Source organism: Pseudophryne corroboree, chromosome 2 (genome assembly GCF_028390025.1).
Source record: "Pseudophryne corroboree isolate aPseCor3 chromosome 2, aPseCor3.hap2, whole genome shotgun sequence".
NCBI lineage: Eukaryota > Metazoa > Chordata > Amphibia > Anura > Myobatrachidae > Pseudophryne > Pseudophryne corroboree.
In genome coordinates, this window is record NC_086445.1 from 859,108,687 (window position 1) to 859,132,834 (window position 24,148).

Below are 24,148 nucleotides of genomic sequence, written 5' to 3' on the forward strand. Positions count from 1 at the left end.
TAGTGGATGCTGGGCGCCCATCCCAAGTGCGGATTGTCTGCAATACTTGTACATAGTTATTGTTACAAAAATCGGGTTATTCTTGTTGTGAGCCATCTTTTCAGAGGCTCCTTCGTTGTTATCATACTGTTAACTGGGTTCAGATCACAGGTTGTACGGTGTGATTGGTGTGGCTGGTATGAGTCTTACCCGGGATTCAATATCCTTCCTTATTATGCACGCTCGTCCGGGCACAGTATCCTAACTGAGGCTTGGAGGAGGGTCATGGGGGGAGGAGCCAGTGCACACCACCTGATCCTAAAGCTTTTATTATTGTGCCCTGTCTCCTGCGGAGCCGCTAAACCCCATGGTCCTGACGGAGTCCCCAGCATCCACTACGGACTACGAGAAATAGAATTATCGGTAAGTAAATTCTTATTTTTTCTGTTGCAGGCATACTGGTAGAACAGCCTGAAGGGGGATACACACTGAGAGATCCGTGCTTAAATTCTAAGCATTCTGACTAGATAGAGGGCTGATTGCCAGGAAAGGCTTGTTTTTTCCATTCCAAAAAAGCCCCAAAAACAAATGGAAAAAGACCAGCCGAATACCTGCACTAAACAGTGCGAAGAGCAGTAACAGTAGCTTTTATAATAATGACAAACATTGATATGGTGGGAAGGCTTGTTTTTAAGAAGTCCTCCCTGTGCATTGGTCCAGAGGTGCAGCAGGTGCATTGCACCAGGCCCCTGAGGACTAAGGGGCCCACTGCTGCCCAGATCAGAAATGAGTCAGCTCCTGAACCCCCGTCCCCCCCTTCCCACAGACCATTTTGAGCAATGTTAGATGGATGGCCCAGTGCAGAGAGCACCTGCCCCTTACCTTAGGGTCCTGCCCCTCACCTTAGGTAGGTGGGGCTGACCTTGTGTATGCCAGACTGATAGAGGGGTCCTGCCACCTATCAGCGCTGATGATCACAACCACTTACTGCCTCTAATTAACAGGCAGCTGTACATGTTTATCTGATTCACTGGTGTCTCTGAATTAAAGACAGCTCACAGCCAATGTAACTGGCACCTTATGCTGTCACCCTCTGCCTCTCCCTTCATCCACTGCCATGATATTACGCAGCCTGGTGCAGCTCTCCAGGTATCGGCAGTAGGAGCCAGGGGCAGGCCCCCCTATCTGTTAGCCCCCAGGACTTCAGCCCCGGCAGTCCCCCCTGTTGGCAATCCTATTATTTATCGCACTTTCCCTTTCTGTTCTCTATCCCTCATCTTCCTCAACAGTAGCGGATCTTGTCACGGGCAAGCAGGACTTTTGCCCGGGGCGCCGCCTTCCGGAGGGCGCCGGGCACCATCCGGAGGGCGCCGCACCAGGGCAAGATCCGCTGCTGCTGTGCCCCCGCTGCCCGATGCCACTGTGAAGGGAAACTAGACGCGTACGCGTCTAGTTTCCCTTCGTGGAGAGGACCTTTGCTGTGCGGTGCACGATGACGTCATCGCGCACCGCACATTTCAGTCTGTACAGGGGGCGTAAATGACCCTGTCACAGCCACGCCCCCTATTGCCGCCCGGCGCGCACAGAGCCCCAGAACCGGCCCTGTTCCTCAATATTCTGTAAATTCCCTTTTTGCCTTCCTCTCCACTCCCAACCACCTTCATCATCCTCATCCCCTCCAATTGTACTCTCTTTGCACATTTATCACTTTTGACCAGTCTGATTGGAATAATGCTCCAGAAGTGCCTTTTCCTTCAGTGGCATAGCTGAAAGCTGGATTTATGCTTTAATTAAAATAATTGGGATTGAGCACACTCCATTCTTTTAATTTTAGCTCCAGTTTTGGCAAAAGTCAACAACTTGACGTTTTATAAATACATTTGCTTATGTTTATTTTATAATATTTATGTTCTGTTCTAGAACTTAATAGAAAATACTGCATGTCTAAAGGTCCATACACACTTAACGATATAATGAGCGACGTCGCTCATTTTCCCCCTCCTTGAGCGACGTCGCTCATTTTATCGTTAAGTGTGTATGCCGCCAGCGACGACCGATACGCGGCCCAACGGGTCGGCAACGATCGTCGCTGTCGGTAGGGCATGCATGAAGGATGTGGACTGTCGTCCACGACCTTCATGCAGGGCTGGCGGGGGCGTGACGTCACTGAGCGATATGAGCGGTCATATCGCTCAGAGCGTACAGGCGGCCACCGACCGGCCGGCCCGGGAGGGGGAGACGTTAGACGATGTCGCTCACAGAGCGACATCGTCTAATGTGTATGGGCCTTTAGATAAAAAATAATTGGCTCAGAATGCAGGGAAAGCATTCAGTACAGTGTGTTTTGTCTGCCTATTTTGCCAAGTCATATGAGGTAGACACATTTTTTAACTATGTGTAATATGCCAAGCTGAGGGTTTGGCTTTACTGCAATAACAGTCACAATGTAGGTGAAACACTCTTGTTACCTGATATTACTGTAGTTTAATGTTCTGTGGTTTTATTGCATTGATTATGGTCATACTATTTAAACATTAAGGGGGTATCCAATTACTGGTGATCCCTTTTTCGTACGATAAAAACGGACGAATATCACGATTTTTGACTGATGGTAATTATCGCGGTATCCAATTAGAGTCCGTTTTTATCAGACTAAAACGGACCCGCGATTGTGCCATAACACATGGGATCCGTCATAAGTTCCCGATCTCATGTGTTATCGCGGCTCTGACAGCTGCTTATTGCCTGAGGCACCTGAAGCATTCCCCAATAAGTGCCAGCATCGGGGCTAATTGGATACCCCCTGACACACGTATTAGCAGGGATAAATTACCGCTGCTAGTAGGATACCCCCCTTCCCTTACTAATCATTGCAAATAGAAAACATACAGTAAATAAATGCAAAACACTTGTACCGTATAACTGAATGCGCAAATTTCTGTGGATGTCATTGACCATTATTTTTCTGAAGTAAATTCTCACAGACAAATGAGGGGGTCCGTACATATAGCTTCATCACCAGAGTGGGGGACACTGTTGCATTTGTGAACTGGGGGCCCTACAATGTGTTTAACATTTGTGGTGCTGGGAGTATTTACACATTACACTTTTTAATATAATCACTACCATATCATATTGACAATTTTATTGGTAGGGGCCTGGATGAAAATGAGTTGCCCTTAATTCGACCATGTGCATATCTATACATTTACTGAAAACTTAATACATACTACTATCTCTAATCTTTTTACACTCAGATGACAAAGTGTCCTTTACCTCTGTGTCACAAGTCACAAGTAACTATAAAATGATGTAGAACAAATGTAAATGTTCAAACAACGTCAATAACAGTATAGGGCATTGACGAGAACTAGGAATGTCGCTTTGCAAATGAGTACAGTAAATAAAAGTAAATTGAAAAAGGGTATCATAAAGACATACATGTTTATGGTGAATATACATTTGAAATGAAAAATAATATTTGGAGACAGAGAATAAGTGATCCATATAGGAAGTTATTTTGCTTTTTAGTTCACATAATTCATTATTTGAAAAAAAAATAACAATACGAGAATCAGAATAAAATTACAGAACTTGACTCAATTAATGGTATTTCTCTTACGTCCTAGGGGATACTGGGAATCCATTTAGTACCATGGGGGTATAGACGGGTCCACTAGGAGCCATGGGTACTATAGAAATTTGTGTGTGCTGGCTCCTCCCTCTATGCCCCTCCTACCAGGCTCGGTTTAGAAAATGTGCCCTGAGGAGCCGGTCACGTCTCTGGAAGCGCCTGAAGAGTTTTCTGCATTTATTTTAAAAGTTTGTAATTTTCAGGTAGGACTGGCTGGCACCAGCCTGCCTGCTTCGTGAGACTTAGGAGGGGGAACGGCCCAACCCCACTAAGGGTTAATGGTCCCATTCCCCGCTGACAGGATACTAGCTCCTGAGGGAACTATTCGCACCACGGCAAGCGTACATTCCCGCAGCACGCCGCCACCCCTAACAGAGCCAGAAGAATGAAGATTGGTGAGTACTAAGCCCGCGTCCTGGTTAGCAGGGCGTCGGCCATTATGGCGGCATGAGGGTACGGAGACGCACGGCTTCTAAACAGGGTGGACTGAGTCTCCTGACTAAGGGGGTCATTCTGAGTTGATCGCTCCCTAGCTATTTTTTGCAGCGCTGCGATCAGGTCAAAACTTGCCAAAACTGCGCATGCGTATGCACCGCAATGCGCAGGCGTGTTGTACGGGTACAAAGAAGATTGATGCTGAGCGATGGATTTAACGAAGAATCCATTCGCACAGCCGATCACAAGGAGATTGACAGGAAGAAGGCATTTGTGGGTGTCAACTGACCGTTTTCAGGGAGTGGTTGGAAAAATGTAGGCGTGTCCAAGCGTTTGCAGGGTGGGTGTTTGACGTCAATTCCGGGACCGGACAGGCTGAAGAGATCGCAGCGGCTGAGTAAGTTCAGACCTACTCAGAAACTGCACAAACTGTTTTTGTATTGCTCGGCTGCACAAGCGTTCGCAAACTTGCAAAGAGAAAATACACAAAAAATTGCTAGCGAGCGATCAACTCAGAATGACCCCCATAGTACACTATAGTGCACCCAGTACCCAGACTGGCAATACAGCCATAACAGGGGGCTTACTCCATTTTATGCACACAGACACATAAAGCCAGTATAAAGAGCGGGAAGACCATGCGCCATTGAAGGGGCGGGGCTTCACTATGATCGGATCCAGCAGCTCACAAGCGCCATTTTCCCTACTGCAGCTGACACAGACGCTGACTGACAGGGATGCGTAGCGGTACCAGGGAGTTATAGCAGGTTCAGGATTCAGAATTGGATTCTGCTAACCACAGATGCAAGCCTCAGAGGTTGGGGAGCAGTCACCACGGGGGTGCAGTTTTAGGGAAGATGGTCAAGTCAGGAAGTCATCTTTCCAATAAACATCCTGGAACTCAGGGCTATCTACAACGCCCTTCTGCAGGCCTCATCTCTTTTCCAGAATCAGGCCATTCAGGTAGAGTCGGACAATGTGATGGCGCTAACGTACATAAACTGACAGGGTGGAACGAAAAGCAGAGCCGCAATGTCAGAGGTGTCAAGAATTCTCCTCTGGGTGGAAAAACACGCCGTGGCGCTGTCGCCGATCTTCATTTCAGGAGTAGACAACTGGGAAGCCGACTTCCTCAGCAGACACAATCTGCACCCGGGGGAGTGGAACCTCCACTCAGAGGTGTTCCGGTGGTTAACACGTCGGTGTGGGTATCTACAAAGTGACATGATGGCCTCTTAATTCCACAAGAAGATCAAGCGGTATTGTTCCAGGTCGAGGGACCCACAGACAGTAGCGGTAGACGCCCTGACAACTCCGTGGGTTTACCAGCTGGTGTACTTGTTTCCTCCCATTCCTCTGATCCCAAGAATTCTAAAAAGAATAAAAAGGGAAAAGGTTCAAGCAAACCTCCAGACTGGCCAAGAAGGGCCTGGTATGCGGATCTTCTCGAGATGTTGATCGAATATCTGTGGCCTCTGCCTCTTCGAGAGTATCTTCTGCAGCAGGGTCCATTTATCTATCAAGACTTGCCACAGCTACGTTTAACGGCATGAAAGTTGAACAGTTGATTCTAGCCAGGAGAGGGAATCCTGACAAGGTCATCCCAACTATGATCCAAGCCAGAAAGGGGGTAACATCTAAACATTACCATCGTATCTGGAAAAAGTATGTCTCTTGGTGTGACAGCAGACAATATTTTGAGGTGGAATTTCATCTGGGACGTTACCTGCTTTTTCTGCAGTCGGGAGTCGATGTGGGCCTACACCTAGGCTCCATTAAAGTTCCGATTTCTGGCTTGTCTATTTTCTTTCAGAAACAATAGGCTTCTCTCCCTGAGGTCCAGACGTTCTTGAAAGGTGTTCTGCACTTACAACCTCCTTTTGTGCCTCCTACAACACCTTGGGATCTCAATTTAGTACTGCAGTTCCTTTAATCGGACTGGTTTGAACCGTTGCAGGAGGTGGACGTAAAGTTCCTTACGTGGAAGATTGTCACACTGTTAGCGTGTGCCGGAACTGGGGGCATTGTCTCACAAGAGCCCCTACTTAATTTTCCATGAGGACAGAGTTGAACTCAGGACTTGTCAGCAATTTCTTCCTAAGGTAGTGTCCACGTTTCACATCAATGAACCTATTGTGGTTCCGGCTGTTACGGACACCTCTGCTACTTCCAAGTCTTTGGATGTCATAAGGGCTTTGAAGATCTATGTGAAGAGAACTGCTCATCACATGAAATCGGACTCGCTGTTCGTTCTTTATGATCACAATAAAATTGGGTGTCCTGCTTCGAAGCAGTCCATTGCACACTGGATCAGGCTCACTATCCAACATGCTTATTCCACAGCAGGTTTGTCGATTCCGAAATCTGTTCAAGCTCACTCTACTAGGTCGGTGGGTTCCTCTTGTCTCGGCTTTACAGCTCTGCCAAGCAGCTACTTGGTCAGGATCGAACATGTTTGGTAAGTTTTACAAGTTCGATGCTTTGGCCTCTGAGGACCTTCAGTTTGGCCAATCAGTTCTGCAGGAACCTCAGCACTCTCCCACCCGGTTTGGGAGCTTTGGTACTTCCCCATGGTACTAAATGGATTCCCAGTATCCTTGTAGGACGTAAGAGAAAATAGGATTTTAATTTCCTACCGGTAAATCTTTTTCTCGTAGTCCGTAGAGGATACTGGGTGCCCGCCCAGTGCTTCGTTCTTCCTGATTTGTTACTTGGTTAAGTAATGTTGTTTGGTTCAGCTGTTGCTGTCCCTGTTTGCAAGTTTGGTTAGCATGGCTTTCCTCTTGTTCTGGTTGTGCTGGTTCGATTCTCACCACACTCCTTTCTATATCCTTCTCTCAAAGTATGTCCGTCTCCTCGGGCACAGTTTCCTATACCGAGTCTGGTAGGAAGGGCATAGAGGGAGAAGCTAGCACACACAATCAAATTTCTATAGTGCCCATGCCTCCTAGTGAACTCGTCTATACCTCCATGGTACTAAATGGATTCCCAGTATCCCCTACGGACTACGAGAAAAGGTTTTACAGGTAGGTAATTCAAATCCTATTTTCTATGGGTTCTGTAGAATTGACCATTGCTACACTTTCAGTAAGCAATGTTAGGAGTTTAGTAGGAATGTGGGCATCACTTTCACTAGGACAGTGGGCATAGGCTGTAATGACACCCGGCATCGCCGAAGGATAGAGATTCCGGCCGATCTTGGACTTTTTTTTAAAGGGGCAATCACTTACAAGGCAAAACCATGCCTTGTGATTGCTCCTTTAAAAAAACTTCAGAGATCGTCCGGCTTCTCGCACCTCCAGCGATCTCGGGCATCGTTACATTCGACCCATAGAGTTGGAAGTAAATTGGGCAAAAACTGTTCCAAAACTACACGCATTGAAAAAATATGTAGATTTGCCCATATTTACAGTTGCAAGCAACTTGCTCTGTTCCTGGCTTCTATGTACATGCTTGGCTTAATACTAGTCATCACCATCAGAGTGCAGTTTTACCTGCCCTATACTAAGTGCAAGAGATAATCCTGGAAGCAGACGTATTTACCCGTGTCCAACTCTGCATAGCCTGCGGGTACGTTGAGACGTCCTCACTGAACATTGCCTATGTGTGAATGCCCTATTGGAACCCAGTTACACCTCATCAGTCACACGTATTTGTAATGCGTATGACTCTGCATCACCCGTACATGAGTGTGCTCAGATCCATATTTCTGATAAATGCAAAATCATAAAAGTAACTGTCTGCACGTTCAACTCATCATCATCCCCTATGAGTCTGTCAGCTTATAAGTAAAAGCATCTACACAGAGCCAGCTCTCTCTCCTCGTTTTTGCCTTCAAACTCCTTGAGGTATTGTCTACAAACGCTTTACCACCTTTCTTTCCTCCCACTTCCTACTTGACCCACTTCAGTCTGGCTTTTGTCCTCTTTACTCCATTGAAACTGCAAGCAGGAGGTGACCTCCTTGCTGCCAAATCCAAGGACCACTACTTTCTGCTCAGTTACCTCAACCTCTTTGCTGCTTTTAACACTATGGATCTCTCTCTCCTCCTGCAAATCTTTCATTCCATCGGTCTACCTGATACTGCCCTATCCTTGCTGTCCTCCTACCTCTCTGATGGTTACTTTGCTGTCTCCTCTCAAGACTCCATTTCCCTCACACTTCCAGTAACTGTAGGTGTTCCCCAAGGTTCTGTTCTTGGACCATTGATATCAAGTTACATTATATTAAATCAACTTTCTTGTAACCTGCCTGTGAAGCGAGGATTTAATTTTTTTTTTTTTGCATGAACTATATACCATCCGAGGAAGATAAACCCCCGGAGTCTTTTTTTGCTGCTCCAATTCCAGCGCTTATAGCACACCATATTGTTTTATTAATAGCTGCAATGGGTACCATATAATTTGAAAGTAGGGACTCCCCTTGCGTTACAGATGTGTGGGCATTATGGGGCGCATGATACTCTCCCACCCATATATGGATAATGTATGTTTTTCGTACTACAATTTAATATTGTCTGGTGATTACAGGTGACCACCAGACAATAGCTACTAGTGGGCCAAATAATTTAAAAGTGGGGACTTCCTGCTTTGAAATATTGATACCCTCCTGGTTGCAACTGTCATTATGGAAGGTGATAGGGCACATAGCCTTCCCACCCATATACTGAACAAAACCTTTTGAGTAGCATGGGGTAACATTGCCCGGTGACTGCCAGGCATTATGTACTAAAGGGCCCCAACATTTGAAAGAGGGGACCCCCTTAATTATTTGTAACCTGGTTGAGGGAGATCTTCTTCCATCCCTGCACTACATGATTATTCTGTAATGCAGGGACTTAATCTCTGGTGTTTACTTCCTAAACGTGTCCATTGGCTGCGTTTAGGATGTTAGGACAACCATTTGTTAGGAAATAGGTTCATTGTATTTCTGGTTTGCCCTACACACTGTGGAGGATGAATTTGGCTCATCCTCTGCAGTCTTATTGTATCTCCAGAGGATGAGCCCATTCGTCCTCCTCAGCGAAGGGGTTAAGGCAGTGATTCCCAAATTGTGTGCCTAGGCACTCAGGGGTGCCACGAGGCTCTTGCAGGGGTGCCTCAAATTGGTTGTCCAGGGCCAAATCAAATTATTTATGGTCAAAGTGACGAGCAAAACAAGTGCTAGTGGCTGCCAATCATAAAACATGTGGACAATCAGAAGCACAACTGTACACCACTACATAACTGAACCTGAGGATGACAGGTAGGCACAATTTACTTAATTTAATGTCATTTTCCAAATCTATCCATAAAAGACCCTTATCCTAGGGGTGTCATGAAAAACATGCTGATAGGCGCCGTGATTCAAGAAAGTTTGTTGCACTTGGCCAAACAAACCCCCCCATCACGCCTGCATTCTGCGGCCGGAATCCCGGGGTCCCCACCGCCGGTCACCCAGCCCCAACCCGTATTTGATATATGTATGGATTTATATGGGTGATATAGACAATAAATATAAAACTCTGTTTCTCCAGAGACACGAGAACATCCCTTACAAGTGTTCATAAAGTAAAAATGTTACTATCTTTTAACAGGTATTATGTCCACCCCTAATGTATATCCAGTGATAATTGTGTTACACACCTTTCCATGCTGAAGATAATGTGTACAACATTTCACCTGCTTGAGTCATAGTCATGAGATACAAGGAAATAATTGTTGTGCAATCTACTTTCAGGCCCTGCCTCAGGCAAAGTACAGGCAGAATTATCTAGAATATGCTACAGAGCTCAAGTCACGGATATCAACCATAAGCAAACATTAGTTTTCTACTTGACTTCATGTGCTTAATGAAAACATGACTGCTAAGATAGGACATACTGGGGCTGAAAGTGATTTAGATATAGCGTATTTAGGGGCTGAGGTAGCCCTGGACGCAGTCCCAATTCGGCCGCAACTGACTGATGTTTTTGGGACTGCACATGCGCCAGAGCCACAGTGCACATGTCTTGCAATGGTGCTGACAGAGCCGGCCCTAGGTATAGGCAAACTAGGCAATTGCCTAGGGCATCTGGTATGCCTAGGGGCACAAGCAGCTTCTGCTGATTAAAATGATATGCAGCATGCCTATATTCTGTGTGTAGCATTTCGTATGAAGATACAGCCACAGTCACACACAGTATATAGGCATGCTGCATATAATTTTAATCAGCAGAAGCTGCTTGTGCATCCTAGCCACATAGCAATGCAAATAAGATGCATTTTCAGAAAAAATAGGCACCCTACGTTAGCAGAGCTGCCAGTTGACTCACGGCAGGAATTATATGTGTCATTATGTGTATAAGGACATTAATAATGTGTAACATATGTGCAAGGTGCACTATGTGTGTCATTATGTGTATAAGGGCACTAATAATGTGCGGCATATGTGTTAGGGAAAATATGTGTATAAGGGCATTAATAAGGGTTGGCATAATGTGTAAGGTGCATTATGTTTATAAGGACATTAATAATGTGTTTCATATGTGTAAGGGGCATTACTGTGTGGTATTATGTGTATAAATGCATTACCAATGTGTGGCATTATGTGTATAAGGTGCTCTACTGTGTGGCGTAACGTATAGAAGAAAGGGCACTAATGTGTGGTCTAATGTGAATAAAGAGCAATATGGTATGGTGTAATGTGAATTAGGAGCAATATGGTGTGGTGTAATGAGAATAAAGAGCAATATGGTGTGGTGTAATGTGAATAAGGAGCAATATGGTGTTCTGTAATGAGAATAAAGAGCAATATGGTGTGGTGAAATGTGAATAAGGAGCAATTCAGTATGATGTTATGTGAATGAGGGGCACTACTGTGAGGAGTAACGTATATAAGGTAAAGTGGTACTAATGTGTGATGTAATGTGAATAAGGGACACTATCGCATGATAAATTGTGAATAAAGTTGCACTACTGTGAGGCATAATTTGAATTGGGGGTACTATTGTGTTGCCATGCCCCTTGCCAGTAAAAACACATACCTTTTTGGGCTGTGCGCCGAATGTGCACACTGTTCTTATTTAAATTACAGGGGTTAGGGGAAAAAAAGGACTGCTATGGGTGGAGGGTGATGGTGCTGGGAAAGGGGTGCAGGGTCAGAGGTGGAACTAGCGGTGGTGCTAGGGGGCACCAGATAAAATCTTGCCTAGGGCATCATATTGGTTAGGGCCGGCTCTGGGTGCTGAGGCTCCAGTCATAGTGCCCTGTAGAACCTCAGCTTGTTTGACAGGCTGCAAATATTTCTGGGTGGCGACAGGGAGCGTTCCAGCAAATGTGGGCGTACCGAAGCCAGTGGCTGCACCCTCTGACGCCGTTTTACTGGCCCCGGCAACGTAATTTTGCTGGACATCCTGAGTAACGTCAATGTTCGCGATGTTGATCTGATACTGGGTCATAGGACACAGGCAGTGGATCAGAGAAACCAGTGGTGGGCATCTATTTGCACTAGACGTCTCCTGATGTTTTTGCATATTTTCACACAGCCACCGCATATAGGTGGTCATTCCGAGTTGTTCACTAGCAAGCTGCTTTTAGCAGCTTTACACACGCTAAGCCGCCGCCTACTGGGAGTGAATCTTAGCTTATCAAATTTGCGAACGAAAGATTCGCAATATTGCGAAAAGACTTCTCTGTGCAGTTTCTGAGTAGCTCGAGACTTACTCTTCCAGTGCGATCAGTTCAGTGCTTGTCGTTCCTGGTTTGACGTCACAAACACACCCAGCGTTCGCCCAGACACTCCTCCGTTTCTCCAGCCACTCCCGCGTTTTTCCCAGAAACGGTAGCGTTTTTTCACACACTCCCATAAAACGGCCAGTTTCCGCCCAGAAACACCCACTTCCTGTCAATCACACTCCGATCTCCAGAACGAAGAAAAAACCTTGTAATGCCGTGAGTAAAATACCAATCTCCATAGCAAATTTACTTGGTGCAGTCGCAGTGCGAACATTGCGCATGCGCAATTAGCGGAAAATCGCTGCGATGCGAAGAAAATTACTGTGCGAACAACTCGGAATGAGGGCCATAGAGATGACATATGCGTCCACCTCTGATTCAGACCTTTAATGCCTTAATGCACTTCTTAAGATGTGCCCAGCTTTGCACCTGTAGTATATGTTCCGTGTTTTACCCAGGAATACATCAGATACACCAACAAGCTAATCCGACAAGATAAAGATACGTCCAACAAGCTAATAAGTACATATTTCTCATACGCCCTAGAGGATGCTGGGGTCCACTTCATGACCATGGGGTATAGATGGTTCCGCAGGAGCCATGGGCACTCTTAAGACTTTTCAATGGGTGTGAACTGGCTCCTCCCTCTATGCCCCTCCTCCAGACCTCAGTTTTAGAAATGTGCCCAGGCAGACTGGATGCACTCCAGGGGAGCTCTACTGAGCTTCTCTGAAAAGACTTATGTTAGGTTTTTTATTTTCAGGGAGAATTGCTGGCATAGGTCTCCCTCCTTCGTGGGACTGAGGGGGCAGAAGTAGGAGCCAACTTCCTGAAGAGTTTCATGGCTCTGCTTCTGGCTGACAGGACACCATTAGCTCCTGAAGGGTACTGAACACTAGCCTTGTCTAGATGCTCACTCCCACAGCACGCCGTCACACCCCTCACAGAGCCAGAAGACAGGTGAGTAGAAGAAGACAGATCTTCTATCAAGTAAAGTGATGGCTGAGGTACTGCGTGGCTGGCGGGAGCGCAGCGCGCCATTGCTGCCCACAAACACTGCAAGGCGCCGGGGGGGGGGGCGCCCTGGACAGCAAAAATACCTCTATAAACTGGCAAAAAGGGGGCATAAGATGCCCAGGCACAGCCCTACCCCCGCCAGTATAAATATTATGCAAAGTCTCTGAGGTAAAAACGTGCCATTGCGGGGTCGGAGCTTCTTCCTCAGGGCCAGCGGTGTATCTTTCTATTGGCCAGGATGGCACTCGCCAGGGGCGCCAGCCGAGGAGGGGCGCCATCCAGAGGTGCCACCCGTGGGCAGTAGGTATTCACTTTTAGAGGCAGCAGCTATCCCCCCACCCCCGTGTAGTTCCTCACCAGCAGGGATGCCCAGTAATGATCACAGTATGCTGCAGCGGCTGCTGGGGGGTGTAGTTTATGTAGAGTTTCTTGTCTGTATTGTGGTGCGGTGCTGGACCCCGGAGCCAATTACAGTGGCTGCTGCTGCATTCTTTGATCATTAATGGGCATCCCTGCTGTTGAGGAACTACACAGGGGTGGGGGGATAGCTGTCGCCTCTAAAAGTGAATCTACCTAAAAGTGCTGCCTTTAATAGTAAAATCAACATGGGGCATATGTGTGTCCGGCACTGTGGGGGCATACGAGTGTCCGGCACTGTGGGGGCATACGAGTGTCCGGCACTGTGGGGGCATACGAGTGTCCAGCACTGTGGGGCATACGAGTGTCCGGCACTGTGGGGGCATACGAGTGTCCGGCACTGTGGGGGCATATGAGTGTCCGGCACTGTGGAAGCATACAAGTGTCCAGCTCGGTGGGGGCATATTTGTATCTGGCACTGTGGGGGCATATGTGTATCTGGCACTATACTCGGAGGCATTATGTGTAACTGGCACTGCACTACTCGGGTCATTATGTGTATCTGACATTATACTGGGGACATTATGTGTAATGAGAACTACTGTGGATATTGTGTGTAAGGCTGCTAATTGTGTGTGTGCGCATGTGTAGGGGGTGTGATATATTTATAGTTTGATATCATAATAAAAAATTGTGAGGCCATACCCACTGTCCCAGGAGTGTGCACGCCTTCCCACATATATATATATATATATATATATATATATATATATATATATAATATAGGCACTACTGTGTGGCATAATGTGTATAAGTGGTACTACTGTGTAGCATAACGTGAATAATGTACATTACTGTGCTGTGTAATGTGAGTAAGGCACACTACTGTGGTGTAATTTGAATTGGGGTACTATTAAGTGTCCACGCCCCTTTTTTGGCACACGTGCCTTCCCTATTTCAAATATGAAGGGGGGGCATCAGTCCTTTACTTTGCCAGGGGCGCTCGGACACCTAAATACACCCCTGCTCAGGGCAGCCAGCACACTGCTCAGCACCATTTTCTCTCTCCTCAGGCTGCAGAGACATCGCTGGTCTTCCTTCACTTCTGACTACAAGTATCAGGGTGCAAAACAGGGGGGGCACAAGCGAATTTGGTGCTTTGCAAGTGTGTTTTACTGTGTAAAAAGCGCTGCATATCAGAGGGCATTCTGTGTTCACAGGCATTAGATACTGGCGCTGGGGTTGTGAACTGAGCGGCTCCTAAACTGTGTCCCTCTGACAGATTTTACTGTGGGTCTGTCCCCTATAAGTCCCAGTGTGTCTGTGTGGGTATAAGCTGGAGTTTCAAGACGTTCCCCCATGCCGATTTTTCAAATCGACCTGCCAGCTTCTCTTCCAGAACAAGAGGCATTAACAGCGGCAATTCAACAATTATGTCAGGATCAGGTCGTAGTCCTGGTACCTTTGTCACAACAAGGGGAGGGGTTTTATTCCAGCCTCTTTGTAGTTCCGAAGCCGGACGGCTTGGTCAGACCGATCCTAAACCTAAAAAATCTGAATCTCTACTTGAAACGGTTCAAGTTCAAGATGGAATCACTCAGGGCACTGATTTCCAGTCTGGAGGAGGGGGATTACATGGTGTCAGTAGACATAAAGGATGCTTACCTGCATGTTCCCATTTATCCTCCTCACCAAGCTTATCTGTGATCCGCGGTTCAGGATTGCCATTACCAGTTCCAGACATTGCCTTTAGGTCTCTCCACGGCGCCGAAGGTATTCACCAAGGTGATGGCGGAGATGATGGTCCTCCTTCGTCAAAAAAAATATAATTCCTTGTCTGGACGATCTCCTGATAAAGGCGAGATCCAGGGAGCAGTTGCTACAGAACATCACGCTCTCCCTGTCCATACTTCAACAACACGGTTGGATCATAAATTTTCCAAAGTCACAGATGGAACCGACGACAAGATTGTCTTTTCTTGGGGTGATTCTGGACACAGAAGTTCAGAGAGTATTTCTTCCGGTAGAAAAGGCTCTGGAAATCCAAAAAATGGTAAAACAGATATTGAAACCATCAAGTGTGTCGATCCATCAGTGCATTCGGTTGTTGGGGAAGATGGTGGCGGCCTACGAGGCCATACAGTTTGGCAGGTTCCATGCCAGATTATTCCAGTGGGACCTGTTGGACAAGTGGTCGGGATCCCACCTACACATGCACCGGAAGATAATCCTGTCGTCAAAAGCCAGGATTTCACTTCTGTGGTGGCTACACAGCTCGCACCTACTAGAGGGACGCAGGTTCGGGATTCAGGACTGGGTCCTGGTAACCACGGATGCAAGTCTCCAAGGCTGGGGAGCTGTCACTCAGGGGGAAAGCTTCCAAGGAAAATGGTCAAGTCAGGAAACCTGCCTTCACATAAACGTGCTGGAATTGAGAGCCATTTACAACGGCCTTCAACAAGCGGTACATCTTCTTCAAGATCATCCCGTGCAGATCCAGTCGGACAATGTAACAGCAGTTGCGTACATAAACCGTCAGGGCGGAACGAAAAGCAGAGTGGCGATGGCAGAGGTGACAAAGATCCTCCTCTGGGCAGAAAGACATGTAATGGCTCTGTCTGCAATTTTCGTTCCGGGAGTAGACAACTGGCAAGCAGACTTCCTCAGCAGACACGATCTCCATCCAGGAGAGTGGGGCCTCCACCAAGAAGTCTTCGCAGAGGTGACAAGTCTTTGGGGAGTTCCTCAAGTAGACATGATGGCATCTCGTCGCAACAAGAAGCTTCAGAAATATTGTTCCAGGTCGAGAGACCCTCAAGCAATAGCAGTGGATGCGCTAGTGACCCAGTGGGTATTCCGGTCAGTGTATGTCTTCCATCCACTTCTTCTGATCCCAAAAGTTCTCAGGATCATAAGAAGAACAAGTGTTCAAGCAATCTTCATTGCCCCAGACTGGCCAAGGAGGGCTTGGTACCCAGATCTTCAGGCGTTGCTCATAAAAGATCCTCGGCCTCTTTCTCTTCACGAGGACTTGCTGCAGCAGGGGCCATGCGTGTATCAAGACTTACCGCGGCTACGTTTGACGGCATGGCTGTTGAGCGCCGGATCCTAGCCCGTAAGGGTATTCCAAAGGAAGTAATTCCTACACTTATTCAGGCCAGGAAAAGAGTAACGTCGAAACATTACCACCATATTTGGAGAAAATATGTGTCTTGGTGCGAATCCAAGAAGGCTCCTACGTAAGAGTTTCAGTTGGGACGTGTTCTCCATTTTCTGCAGGGTGCTGTGGAGGCGGGCCTTCGATTGGGGTCAATCAAGGTCCAGATTTCGGCCTTGTCAATTTTCTTCCAAAAACAATTGGCCGCTCTTCCAGAGGTTCAGACCTTCGTGAAAGGGGTTCTGCACATCCAGCCTCCATTTGTGCCTCCAGTGGCACCATGGGACCTTAATGTGGTGTTGCAGTTCCTTCAATCGGATTGGTTTGAGCCTCTACAAGAGATAGAGTTGCAGTTTCTCACTTGGAAAGTGGTGATGCTTTTTGCATTGGCATCCGCAAGGCGGGTGTCTGAATTGGGGGCCTTGTCTCACAAGAGCCCTTACCTGGTTTTTCATGAGGATAGGGCAGAGTTGAGAACTCGCCAACATTTTCTTCCAACGGTGGTTTCATCTTTCCACATAAACCAACCTAATGTAGTGCTAGTAGTTTCTGACACATTCACTCAGTCAAAGTCTCTAGATATAGTTAGAGCTTTGAAGATTTATGTCACTAGAACAGCTAGGATACTGAAAACAGAGGCTCTGTTTGTCCTGTATGCTCCCAACAAGATTGGGTGTCCTGCTTCCAAGCAGAGTATTGCGCGCTGGATCAGAGGTACGATTCAGCATGTACATTCTACGGCTGGATTGCCATTACCTACGTCGGTGAAGGCCCATTCTACTAGGAAGGTGGGCTCCTCCTGGGCGGCTGCCCGGGGGGGTCTCGGCATTACAACTGTGCCGAGCAGCTCTTTGGTCAGGGTCAAACACTTTTGCTAAGTTCTACAAGTTTGACACCTTGGCCGAGGAAGACCTCAAGTTCGGTCAATCGGTGCTGCAGGGTCATCCGCACTCTCCCGCCCGTACTGGAGCTTTGGTATAAACCCCATGGTCATGAAGTGGACCCCAGCATCCTCTAGGACGTATGAGAAAACAGGATTTTTATACCTACCGGTAAATCCTTTTCTCCTAGTCCGTGGAGGATGCTGGGCGCCCGTCCCAGTGCATACTTTACCTGCAGTTTTGTTTATTAGAGTTACACATGTTGTGTGTTATTAGTTTCAGCATGTTTGCTGTAATTGGTTCATGCCTGTTGGCGTGTGTTATGTTGAATGCCATGTTGTGCGGCATGGTTGAGGTGTGAGCTGGTATGTATCTCACCATTACTATTAAAGTAAATCCTTTCCTCGAAATGTCCGTCTCCCTGGGCACAGTTCCTATAACTGAGGTCTGGAGGAGGGGAATAGAGGGGGGAGACAGTTCACACCCATTGAAAAGTCTTAAGAGTGCCCATGGCTCCTGCAGAACCGTCTATACCCCATGGTCATGAAGTGGACCTTAGCATCCTCTACGGACTAGGAGAAAAGGATTTACCGGTAGGTATAAAAATCCTGTTTTTGTCAACATTTATTTTGATATTCACTATTAGGTTTCATTTTAAATTAAAACAAAGAGCCTAATTCTGCAGCTGCCCAGCATGCTGACCGGAGCCTCCTCCCCCTTAAACAAGCAGAAATTGCGATCGCATCGCACTTTCTGCTTGTTAGCAGAAATAGGGGAAGCTTACCTGCACCCGCAGGAGTTCCGCCGCCATCTTCCTGATCGCGGCGGCTGCCTTTGACATCACACAGCCATCGCGATCATGCCCCCGACATGCCTCCGTTCGCGCCGTACCGCCCCCCCCCCCCCCACAATGTTCCGTCCCCTGCCTGGAAACGGAGCGTTGCCCACCCCCGCAACTGCCTCTGCCTGATAGGAAGAGGCGATCGCAACCTGAATTAGGCCCAAAACCCTGTCTGTAATACAGCAGTGATAATCTTCCTCGTTGTGTATGAATGAAAGTAGCAAAGATGGACACAAAATCATATAATACAATACTAGAACAAATTGAGGACTAAGGGCCCAATTCAGCAAGGAATGCTGTACGAAGCATTGTGGGGGCACGGCCCGGACAACGCAGGCGTACCTGGAACGTTTACAGGGCGGGCTGCGGCAGTTGTGTGACATCACACGTAGTGCTGCGACCCAGAAGATGGCGTGTAGCCATCTGCCTTTGCATCAGTGGCAGTTTTGCTTAATTAGCAAAACTGCAACTGCTTGCAATCGCATGCTGCGGGCCGCCCCTCGATCAACTGCAAACTGCCTGTCAATCATGCAATCATGCAGAGGCATTTGCATTTTTGAGATGCGATCGCATCTCCCTGCCCACGCACGTGCGGTGCAGGCCATGCACACTGGGCCGATATTCGGGAGTATGTGATCACATCTCAGATGCGACACATACTGAATAAGGCCCTAAGAAACAATTATCTGAACCACCTCCTTCACTGCAAGTATTATCTGTATGACCCTGAACACAGGAGTGTCAACTGACCTTGCAATAGCAGGTTTATCTGTTTATAACAAGTAACTTATAGATGTGGCAGCTGCTAGTTGACAGTCTACTGGTTCCAAGCAATTTGTAGGCTCAACTTGGAACTTCTTTTTTGTTTATATCAATCTGTATTGATATGATGATATGATGATGTTGTATCTTTACCTGTTGTCAGGGGCACCATAACATTTTTAGTTTGGGGGGCCAAGATATCATTTTATCATCATGGCTCCCTTAAATTGTTGAAAGTCACCCCCACAGGGCCAGCTGGACTTACCCATTACACCACTTACCTGACCTGTGCCTGTGGTACAGTACAATTATTTGTGTCAATTATGTATTCCTCAGTGGCTAGAGCTCACCTACTGACTACAGGAATTGTCCTAATATGTTAAATAGACATAGGTGTGCACACGGGGGTGTCCCCCCCCCACCACCACCACAAACACACACACACACGCTACGCCTACAGCAGCGCTGCTGCAGTGACTGCCAAGAGTGTTGCTCATTCCTGTCCCGTCCCCGTCACCTGCCGCCCGCTGCCCGATCAGGAGGGACTGTCAATTTACTTTAGTAGTGGCCACAATGGGTGCACACTGCATTGAGGAAGACGGAACCTTCTCTCGGCCCCGCCTCTTGATGACGCCATGCTGAGCGTCCTCCTGCCCACCCGTGCTTGCCTCTCTCTCTCTACTTGTGTGTGCCACAACACATGACAGCGTTCCTAGGAGGAGGAGGAGGTGAAGAATTGCGTAAGGGCCACAACTAAGGAGATTGTGTGAGGGGCACTATTACTATGGGCATTGTGTGAGGGGCAGTATTACTATGGGCATTGTGTGAGGGGCAGTATTACTATGGGCATTGTGTGAGGGACACTACTATATGGGCATTGTTTAAGGGGCACGGCTACTGTGTGGGCATTGTTTAAGGGGCACTACTATTATGGGCATTGTGTAAGGGGAACTACGTGTGGGTATTGTGTAAAGGGCACAACTACGTGTAGGCATTATGTAAGGGGCACAACTACGTGTGGGCATTGTGTGAGGGGCACAACTGCATGTGGGCATTGCATAAGGGACACAACTATGTGTTGGCATTGCGTAAGGGGCATAACTGCATGTGGGCATTGTGTAAGAGACACAACTACGTCTTGGCATTGTGTAAGGGTTGGCATTGTGTAAGGGGCAAAACTGCTGTGTGGGCATTGTGTAAGGGACACAACTACGTGTTGGCCTTGTGTAAGGGGCACAACTATGTGTGGGAATAGTGTAAGAGACACAACTATATGTGGGCATTGTGTAAGAAGCACAACTACATGTGGGCATTGTGTGAGGGGCACAACTACGTATGGGCATTGTGTAAGGGGCACTACTGCTATGGGAATTGTATAAGGGACACAACTACGTGTGGACATTGTGTAAGGGGCACAACTGCAGTGGACATTGTCTAAGGGGAACTGCTATTATGGGCATTGTGTTAGGGGCAGTACTACTATGGGCATTGTGTAAGGGGCACAACTACTGTGTGGGCATTGTTTAAGGGGCACTACTGTTATGGGCATTGTGTAAGGGGCATTACTACTGTGGGCATTGTGTAAGGGGCACAATTACGTTTGGGCATTGTGTAAGGGGCACAACTATATGTGGGCATTGTGAAAGGGGCACTACTGCTATGGGCATTGTGTAAAGGGCACAACTACTGTGTGGGCATTGTTTAAGGGGCACTACTATTATGGGCATTGTGTAAGGGGCATTACTACTGTGGGCATTGTGTAAGGGGCACAACTACTGTGTGGGCATTGTGTAAGGGCACTACTATTATGGGCATTGTGTAAGGGGCATTACTACTGTGGGCATTGTGTAAGGGACATTGCTATTGTGGGAATTGTGTAAGGGGCACAACTACTGTCTAGGCATTATGGGGGTCATTCCGAGTTGTTCGCTCGTTATTTTTTTTTTCGCAACGGAGCGATTAGTCGCTAATGCGCATACGCAATGTCCGCAGTGCGACTGCGCCAAGTAAATTTGCTATGCAGTTAGGTATTTTACTCACGGCATTACAAGGTTTTTTCTTCGTTCTGGTGATCGTAATGTGATTGACAGGAAGTGGGTGTTTCTGGGCGGAAAAAGGCCGTTTTATGGGTGTGTGCAAAAAAACGCTACCGTTTCTGGGAAAAACGCGGGAGTGGCTGGAGAAACGGAGGAGTGTCTGGGCGAACGCTGGGTGTGTTTGTGACGTCAAACCAGGAACGACAAGCACTGAACTGATCGCAGATGCCGAGTAAGTCTGGAGCTGCTCAGAAACTGTTAAGAAGTGTCTATTCGCAATTCTGCTAATCTTTCGTTCGCAATTTTGATAAGCTAAGATTCACTCCCAGTAGGCGGCGGCTTAGCGTGTGCAAAGCTGCTAAAAGCAGGTTGCGAGCGAACAACTCGGAATGACCCCCTATGTAAGGGGCACAACTACTGTCTGGGCAATGTGTTAGGGGCAAAACTACTGTGTGGGCATTGTGTAATGGGCACAATTACAGTGGCCATTGTGTAAGGACAACAACTATGGGCATTGTCTAAGGGGCACTACTACTGTGGGCATTTTGTGTAAGCGGCACTGGACACAGAATTAAGGTAGGTGGAGACTGAAAGACACAGAGTGAAGAGGGCAACCATGTGGGCATTGTGTGAGGGGCACAACTACGTATGGGCATTGTGTAAGGGGTACTACTGCTATGGGAATTGTATAAGGGACACAACTACGTGTGGACATTGTGTAAGGGGCACAACTGCAGTGGGCATTGTCTAAGGGGAACTGCTATTATGGGCATTGTGTAAGGGGCAGTACTACTATGGGCATTGTGTAAGGGGCACAACTACTGTGTGGGCATTGTTTATTGGGCACTACTGTTATGGGCATTGTGTAAGGGGCATTACTACTGTGGGCATTGTGTAAGGGGCACAACTACGTTTGGGCATTGCGTAAGGGGCACAACTGCATGTGGGCATTGTAGAAGGGGCACTACTGCTATGGGATTTGTGTAAGGGGCACAACTACTGTGTGGGCATTGTTTAAGGGGCACTACTATTATGGGCATTGTGTAAGGGGCATTACTACTGTGGGCTTTGTGTAAGGGGCACAACTACTGTGTGGGCATTGTGTAAGGGCACTACTAATATAGGCATTGTGTAAGGGACACAACTACGTGTGGATATTGTGTAAGGGGCACAACTGCAGTGGGCATTGTATAAGGGTAACTGCTATTATGGGCATTGTGTAAGGGGCACTACTACTATGGGCATTGTGTAAGGTGCATAACTACTGTGTGGGAATTGTTTAAAGGGCACTACTATTATGGGCATTGTGTAAGGGGCATTACTACTATGGGCATTGTGTAGGGTGCATAACTACTGTGTGGGAATTGTTTAAAGGGCACTGCTATTATGGGCATTGTGTAAGGGGCATTACTACTGTGGGCATTGTGTGAGGGGCATTGCTATTGTGGGAATTATGTAAGGGGCGCAACTACTGTCTAGGAATTATGTAAGGGGCACAACTACTGTCTGGGCAATGTGTAAGGGGCAAAACTACTGTGTGGGCATTGTGTAATGGGCACAATTACAGTGGCCATTGTGTAAGGACAGCAACTATGGGCATTACCTAAGGGGCACTACTACTGTGGCATTGTGTGTAAGCGGCACTGGACACAGAATGAAGGGAGGTGGAGACTGAAAGACACAGAGTGAAGAGGGCAAGCAGAGAGACACGGAGTGAAGGGTGGGAGGTTGAAAGACACAGAATGAAGGGGGCAGGCTGAGAGACAAAGTGAAGGGTGGGAGGCTGAAAGACACAGAATGAAGGGTGAGAGACACAGAGTTAAGGAGGGACTGAGAGGCACATAGAGAAGGGGGAGATTGAGAGACACAAAGTGAGGTGGATTGTGTGAGATGTGTAACAGGGAGATGATGGCGTGGATGAGAGATGAAGCAGGGAGGGAATGATGGTGGGGGTGAGAGATGAAGCAGGGAGGGGAGGAGATGGTGTGGCTGAGAGATGCAGCTGGGAGATGAGGGTATGGCTGAGTGACACAGGGAAGAGATGATGGTGTGGCTGAGAGATGCAGGGGGCAGACACGAGAGATGACATGAGTCTTGTTGAACCTCTGTTGCATGATGATGATCTTGGTTATATTACTACACAAACAGGCATCTGTCGGACCATACGATTTCCTAGATGAATAGTGATTACAGACTGAAGACGCTCTCTGCCCATGGAGGGCATTTCTTCAGAGGTTCCCTGTTGTGAGAAACCACCATATAGGTAAGGTGTATATGGAATGGAAAGAGTGATGAGAAACAGATGGCGCGTCATATTGACACGCCGTTTGCAGTGGCCAAGCCTCTTGTGGTAGGTAATTTATATTGTATTGAGTGTCAATAGGCGGTGCTAGACACGCCCAGTAGGTGGTGCTAACTGCGCCCCTCTGACGGTGCACCCCCTAATAAAATGTTCTGCACACGCCTATGTATATAAATTAGAGGTATAAAAGATTTACATTCCCCTAACGGGAAAAGACCAGAATCTGATGGCTTTCCGATAGCCTATTATAAATCTTTTTAAGACAAACTACTCCTGTTGCTATTACAAGCTTGTAACGCAGTGTCATCCCAGACTCAGTTTACAAATCAATCCCTCGCCGCACATATTACTCTAATCCCCAAAGAGTGGAAGGATTCCTGTTTAACAGCCAGTTACTGGCCAATTTCCTTACTCAATGTGGATATTAAGCTTTAAGCTAAATTAATGGCTAATCGTTTAAAACCACTTCTCCCTAATGTCATCCATTCTGATCAGGTGGGATTTGTTCCAGGTCGGGAGGCTAGGGACAACACGATTAAGGTAATAGATCTGATATTCCACGTGTCCACCAACAATATTCCTTTGATCCTCCTGTCAACTGACACAGAAAAAGCGTTCAATAGAATCGACTGGGATTTTATGGAGGGGGTCTTACAAAAACTGGGTCTGGGAAGTATCTTCTTAAATAAGATACGCGCTTTATATGGAGTTCCGTCGGCGCAGGTGAGGATCAATGGCATGTTTTCCAGTGGCACAAAACAAGGCTGCCCACTCTCGCCAGTGATCTTTGTGCTTTGTATGGAGGACCTGGCGAGAGCAATTAGATCAACCCGGATATTACGGGGTTTGCAATAGGAACACAGGAGTATCGCCAATTCTCTGATATCTCTTCCAAACTTGATGAGGGAATTGAATCGCTTCAATAACCTCTCCAACTAAGGGGGTCATTCCGAGTTGATCGCTAGCTGCCGTTGTTCACAGCACAGCAATCAGGTTAAAAATCGGCATTTCTACGTATGCACCGCAATGCGCAGGCGCTTCGTACAGGTACAA